This window comes from Lactuca virosa, chromosome 4 (assembly GCF_052849685.1).
Source record: "Lactuca virosa cultivar CGN04683 chromosome 4, Lactuca_virosa_CGN04683_v6, whole genome shotgun sequence".
In the NCBI taxonomy this organism is placed as follows: domain Eukaryota; kingdom Viridiplantae; phylum Streptophyta; class Magnoliopsida; order Asterales; family Asteraceae; genus Lactuca; species Lactuca virosa.
In genome coordinates, this window is record NC_136429.1 from 282,316,575 (window position 1) to 282,323,433 (window position 6,859).

Consider the following 6,859-nt stretch of genomic DNA (forward strand, 5'->3'; position numbering starts at 1 on the left):
TGTAATTATTATTAATAGCCAAAGTGGCAACAAACCGAACAGTAACCATTTTTGCTACATGTGAAAATCTTTCATCATAATCAATCTCCTCTTTCTGATTATACCCTTTTGCAACTAATCTAGCTTTATAACACTCTACTTCACCATTTGATTTGTATTTTACTTTGTGTACATAACGACATCATATAGCATTTCTATTAGGTGGCAAATTAGTTAAACCCAAGTATTATTACGGTACAAAGCTTCCATTTCATTATTCATTTCAGTGACCCATTTAGGATCAATAGAAGCCTCAACATAAGAACAAGGATAAACAGTTTTATTAAGATTAGAGACAAAAGACAGGTTATCAGAAGACAAATTTGAGTAGTTAACAATTCTATGAATACCGTTCTTATACATTCCTTCAACAATATAGTCAGAAAATTTTGATGGAAACTTGGACTCTCAACCACACCCCCTAAAACCTGTAGAGACACTACCAAATGGTTCAAAATCAGGATAAATATTTTCCTCAGAATCACCATAAGGATCAGGCATAGCCTCCATGGAATGAGGGCTAAGTGCCTTGCCACCCTTGTTGCACTTGTACCTTCAGAATGATTTCTAAAACCAAATTCATCAGGTGCAAGTGTATCAGCTATAGAAGTGTTTTGAAAAAATCATCATAGGAAACAAAGTGCCTAATACTTAACTCATCAGTCGTATACAAAAAAATTAGAATTCTGATCAATTACACCAATGTCTTTTTTCATTTTGTAAGGAAAAACATCTTCATAAAATTTTACACCCCTGGAAAAAGAAGAAAGAATTGTTATCAAGACTAAAAAGTTTATACTCTTTCTTTTCATTAGAATAACCACCCAAAACAATTTTTCAGACCTCTCAGTTAGTTTATTAGAAACATATATTCTAACAATAAAGCATAAGCAACCAAAAACTCTTATGTTTTCAAAACAGGGACCTTATTAAAAATCACCTCAACGGGGGTTTTACTATTCAAAACAGAAGATAGAAGTCTATTAATAGAAAATTTTGCAGTGAGAACAACTTCACCCCAAAATTTAAGGTGGGGCCCACACTGAAAAAAGAAGAGATCTGCAAACATTAACAAATTCATATGCTTTCTCACCACAACACCATTTTATTGTGGAGTGTAAGCACGAGAGGTTTAATTTATTAGACCATTATCTTTAAAAAAAGAATTGAATTGATTATTAACAAATTCAATCCCGTTATCTGACCTAAAAGTTTTAACACAAACATTAAAATGTTTTTTTAACATATTAAAGAACATAGAAAACCAATAACAAAACTTTAGTTTTAGACTTCATCAAGTAAACCCAAGCACCTCTTGTGATATCATCCACAAAGTCAAAAAGTACTTAAAACCATTTGAAGTAGCAACTCTATAGGGACGCCACACATCAAGATGAATTAGTTATATAAACCAAAAGACCCTCTAAGAACATTAAGAGACCAATCAGAAGGATGGCCTAACCTATTATGCCAAGTTATCTTAGATACACAACATTGAGAATTTTTAAAAGACTGAAGGTTATTACCACAAGCAAGGGAGCTATCAAGATCATAGCGCCCTCCACATTCATTATCGGTCCCCACAATCACATTTGGACTATGAATCCTGAAAAATACAATTAGACTCATCAAAAACAACTTTGCATTTATTGTCTTTACATAGTTTATGAACAAATAGCAAATTCACATTAAAGTCAGGAACAACAAAAATATCAAATAAGGTTACTGATTCGGAAAAGTGCATATTACCAATTTTATTAATCTTAGTTGAAGATCCATTAGGATGATCAACTCTCAAATCAAGTTTTGAAACATCAACTTTATTTTCTAAAAGACATTCACTGTGTATCTTATGTTGATTAGCACCGAAATCTATAACCCGTTTTTTACTAGTAACAACAGAATTACAAGAAATACTTGAGAAATTAGGAGTCACTTATATGCTTCCTTGTTTCTCATTGATAAGACTCACAAACAGCTTGAGAATTCTTATTGGATTGAGTACTAGCAGACAGATCAGCCTAAGTATTCAATATAGAAACATTCTCAACCACAAATTTAAACTTTTGATTATCATTATTCCTGAACTTAAAATCTTCTACAAAACCAATAAATTTGTAACATCTGTCAACAATATGACCTTTCAAGCCATAATTCTTACATTGTAAATTCTAATTTGCTCTAGTTCTATTAGTATTAAAAAATTCTTTTGTTCAGAAAACTTACCAGCAAAATCAGAGGCTTGAGTTTTTGAAGAACTACTAGAGAGAGAACCTCATTTTTGATGAGATTTTTCTCTAGAAACAATTGGAAAAAAAATGCCTGAACATCTGGAAGAGGATCCATAAGTAAAATATGACTTCTAACTTGACCAAAACTATCATCCAAACAAGTGAGAAATTGCATTAGCTTCATTAATTTTGAATTATTATTAAACCAGGTAGAGGCATCACAAGTACATTCAACCACTTTAGTTAAACCATCAAATTCATTCTAAAGAGCATCAAGCTTACTATAATAATCAGATAGAGGTAAAAATAATCAGATATATGTAAAAATAGAGGATTATCGAAATCTTAATGATCAATAACATTCTTAGTACCAAACCTTCCTAGAGGTGTCTCACCAGTTCTGACGAACACACATAAGGAAGGACCAAGATATCAGATGAACTCAGTGAATCAGTGATAAGCCTCACTCAACCTAACTATACTACCCAGATTTGTAGTCACTCTTGGATCGAAGCAAGTAAATTATAGACAGATAGCCTCACACAAAGTTTAATGATACTTTGGACCATGAACAAGGGAAAAATTAACCTAAGAACCTGTACAAAAAATAAAAGACTTACAGTAGGGTTTTCCGAAAACAAATAACAGCAAGTAGCATAGAAGATTACCCGGGGCATCCAAATTCCATGAACCACCTGAGTAGAACTACTCATATTGCACCATTTGCACCTATTGAGGTTGATCGTGTCGTAATGTTGACCGTTAAAAGTAACAGGATGTTATCTAAAATTTACTCTCAGGCGAACTTTCCATTCAACAAACGACGATGTCCAAGATAGTTCAAAAATAAACCGTGATTGCCAAGAACAACACAGATCGAGCACCGATCTAGCCAGAGAACACAAATCGAACACCGATCTAACGAATAAGACACAAGCAAAGTGAGAAAGCTAATCGGAACACAGAACGATCAGAACTCGTCATAAAATGTCTATACTTACAGGTTTTTTTGTTGGCCAAATGCCAATTTTATATTAATGCAGACACAGACACATATGGTTAAGATCCGTTAAAAACTCAAATATTACAATATATACAGTAGTAGTATCGATTTGAAAGTATTTGATGCGATTTTTAATGATATATCAACAAATGATACATAATTTTCAAATATATATTTTATTTTATTTTATAGATAGTATATCAGTAAATAAAAAAAGAAGGTTAAAAAATTACATTAATGAGAAAATGAGAAATGTAGGTTATATTATAACCTTTCCATGGCTAAATTGAACATATATACTAATGAGAAAATGAGAAATGTCGGTTATATTATAACAAAAACGAAAATAATTTATAAAGAAAAACGAAATGAACATATGTATTTTATTTTATTTTATTTTATAGATAGTATATCAGTAAAAAAAAAAAAAAAAAAAATAGGTTAGACGGTTTTGTAAAACCATCTACGATGTCATTGTATTTGAAAAACTTTAGAGTTTAATATATTATAAGAAAACGAAAAAAATTTATAACAATAATAATAATTCTATGACAATCCATTAATTTCACACGTTGCATAAAGTTTGTTCGGTCAGGTTTTCAGTTCTCAATTTAATCTTAAATCGGTTATTGGTTATAGCAATTCTGGGCCGAAGGTAAACCCATCCTAATTTTTCACAAAAAAAACCAAAAGTACCAAAATTCAACAACATTTTCTTTTAAATTACCCTATATCCAAACTCGATCTTGACATTTCCAGAAAGCATGAAATGAAAACTAGCGGAGGCTCTGTTGTAATCTGAAAAATAGAAAACTAATAGTTTGATGATTAGATTCAATAAAACAAAATATTCATTGACAAATAAACAAAGAGAATGAATCCACCTTCTGATTCTATCCTTATAAAATTAAGAATGCATATTTCATGATTAAATTTAAATGATTGAATGGAATTCGTTTATCATTCAGGTTGACTAATGGGCTAAAATTCGTTTATCATTTTGGTTGACTAATGGGTTATTTAATTCACAACGCAGTTCATGAACCATACCCGAGTGAAAAACGATCATAGACGACTCTTTTCATCACCTCAAAGTGTATTTAAAGCCACCTTTAACGCTTCCATAAACACACAAAAACCTAACAAATTCTAAGAAGAGCAAAAAACTAAAACAAAGCGATGGCTCCTTCGACTTCCCACCTATATCATCACCTCCTCTTCTTCTTTCTGGTGTTCCTCTTCCATGCCCAGCAATGTCCGGCGGCAGGTGGATCGTGGTCTGTTCTCCTCCCAAGCATTGGCATTTCAGCCATGCACGCACAGTTACTTCCCAATGATCGTGTTGTCGTGTATGACCGCACCGATTTTGGAGTCTCCAATATCTCACTTCCAAACGGGGCATGTCGTCCTAACACAACCGATTGTTCTGCCCATTCAGTCGAGTATGATGTTGCATCAAACACCGTACGTCCACTTATGGTGCTCAGCAATGTCTGGTGTTCCTCTGGAACATTAATGCCCGATGGAAGATTGGTCCAAACTGGTGGCTTTGATGATGGTTATCGTGTTGTCAGAATTTATAAATCGTGTGATTCATGCGACTGGCAAGAGATACGTAATGGACTGAATCAACAGCGATGGTATGCGACTAATCATATATTGCCAGATGGCAGACAAATTATAATTGGTGGCCGCAGAGCATTTAGCTATGAGTTCTACCCCAAGATGTCGGCCACTGAGAACACTCCTAGTTTACCTTTTTTGGTTCAAACGAACGACCCTAACGTTGAGAATAACTTATACCCATTTGTATTTCTCTATCCTGATGGGAATCTTTTCATTTTCGCCAACAATCGTGCTATTTTGTTCGACTATTCCAACAATCAAGTTCTCAAGACTTACCCTACTATGCCCGACGGTCAACCAAGGAGTTATCCAAGTACCGGATCTGCAGTACTTCTTCCTCTGCGCATAACAAAGGGAGCAGTAAATGCGGTTGAAGTATTGATTTGTGGGGGTGCACCAAAAGGAGCATTTGTTAATGCAAATAAAGGGATATTTGATGGAGCTTTGGATACATGCGGAAGGATCAAAATATCTGACCCTAACCCTCAATGGGTGATGGAGACCATGCCTTTGGCTCGAGTCATGGGTGACATGTTGTTGCTTCCTAATGGTCATGTTTTAATCATCAATGGTGCATCTGCTGGAGTTGCAGGTTGGGAACTTGGGAGGAACCCTGTTCTTAGCCCGGTGGTTTACCAACCTGATAAACAAGTCGGATCTCGATTTGAAGTGCAGAATCCAAGCACCAAACCAAGAGTTTACCATTCCACAGCGGTTTTACTAGGAGATGGACGAGTTCTTGTTGGTGGAAGTAACCCCCACGACAAATATGAATTTGGAAACGTCCTTTATCCCACTGAGCTGAGTTTGGAGGCGTTCTCTCCTTCTTATTTGGATTCAAACTCGTCTGATTTACGCCCCAAAATAATCTTGCCTGTAAAAAACACTAAAATAGGGTACGGAAAACAATTAGTTATTGTGTTTACAGTTTCAGGCATTGTGGATCCAAGCTCCGTCACAGTGACAATGATGGCACCTCCGTTCAACACACACTCCTTTTCCATGAATCAAAGATTGCTGGTGCTCGATGGTGGCGTGGCCGCCAAGATTTTGGGGAAGTCAAGATACCAAGTTGTAGTAACAACACCGCCCTCTGGTAATGTTGCTCCGGCAGGGAATTATATTTTATATGTAGTTCACAAAGAGATCCCAAGTCCTGGTATTTGGGTTCAAATGCAGTGACAAAATATAGCATAACAGTTATTGTTTTCTTTTGTTTCGTTCATCTTTAATTGTACACTCATTTGTCAACCGGTTTTAATCTATCCGAATTATAGAGATCATGTTATTTTACTTAAGTTTATCCATTCGTCTTTTTGGCTATCTGACTGTTTTATTCATTTCAAAAGTTTTCATATAACATATTAACACGTGTGTGATTGTATTACGGATTAGTTCTAGATGCAGCACGTTCAAAATTAATTGGTGTAATTGGATAGGAGTCCTAGTGATGCCGTGCACAAGTTGTAAATTATATTTTCCGTGCTCTAGCTTTCAAGAGCATTCTCACCAAGAAAAAACTCATGAAATTTGAGAAAAGCTATTATTGAAGCTTTTTCATACATCTTGCTACAAACTGGTGGGTCTACTTGAGAATAACTATTGTTTCAAGATTAACATTAATAGATATCAGTGCTGTCTTAGTTATTAAGTTAATATGCTTAGTGCGGTGTAATGTAAGAGAGGTGTATATTTTGTAGTGATTACAAAAGATGAAGGATTGTTTTCATATTATACTTCAAAGGGGTTATTTGCACAATTTAAGGTAGACGGGACGTGCTTTGTTTGTCTGAAACACTACCAGAATAAAAGATATCAGCGACTGAAATTTTCGGTAGCTATATTAGCGACGGAATTACAAGGGTTCAACGACGGAAATAAAAAATACGAATGTTTATTTAATTGTCACCTTTAGCAAAGGAGTAACGAGAGATTACCACGGAATCTACGTCGGATTTGC

At 34.7% G+C, this 6,859-nt stretch overlaps 1 pseudogene; it reads left to right on the forward strand.

Annotated features, from left to right (window-relative positions):
* Positions 1-4,392: 4,392 nt before the first annotated feature.
* Positions 4,393-6,192, forward strand: LOC145108330 (aldehyde oxidase GLOX pseudogene; annotated as a pseudogene).
* The last annotated feature ends 667 nt before the right edge of the window (positions 6,193-6,859 follow it).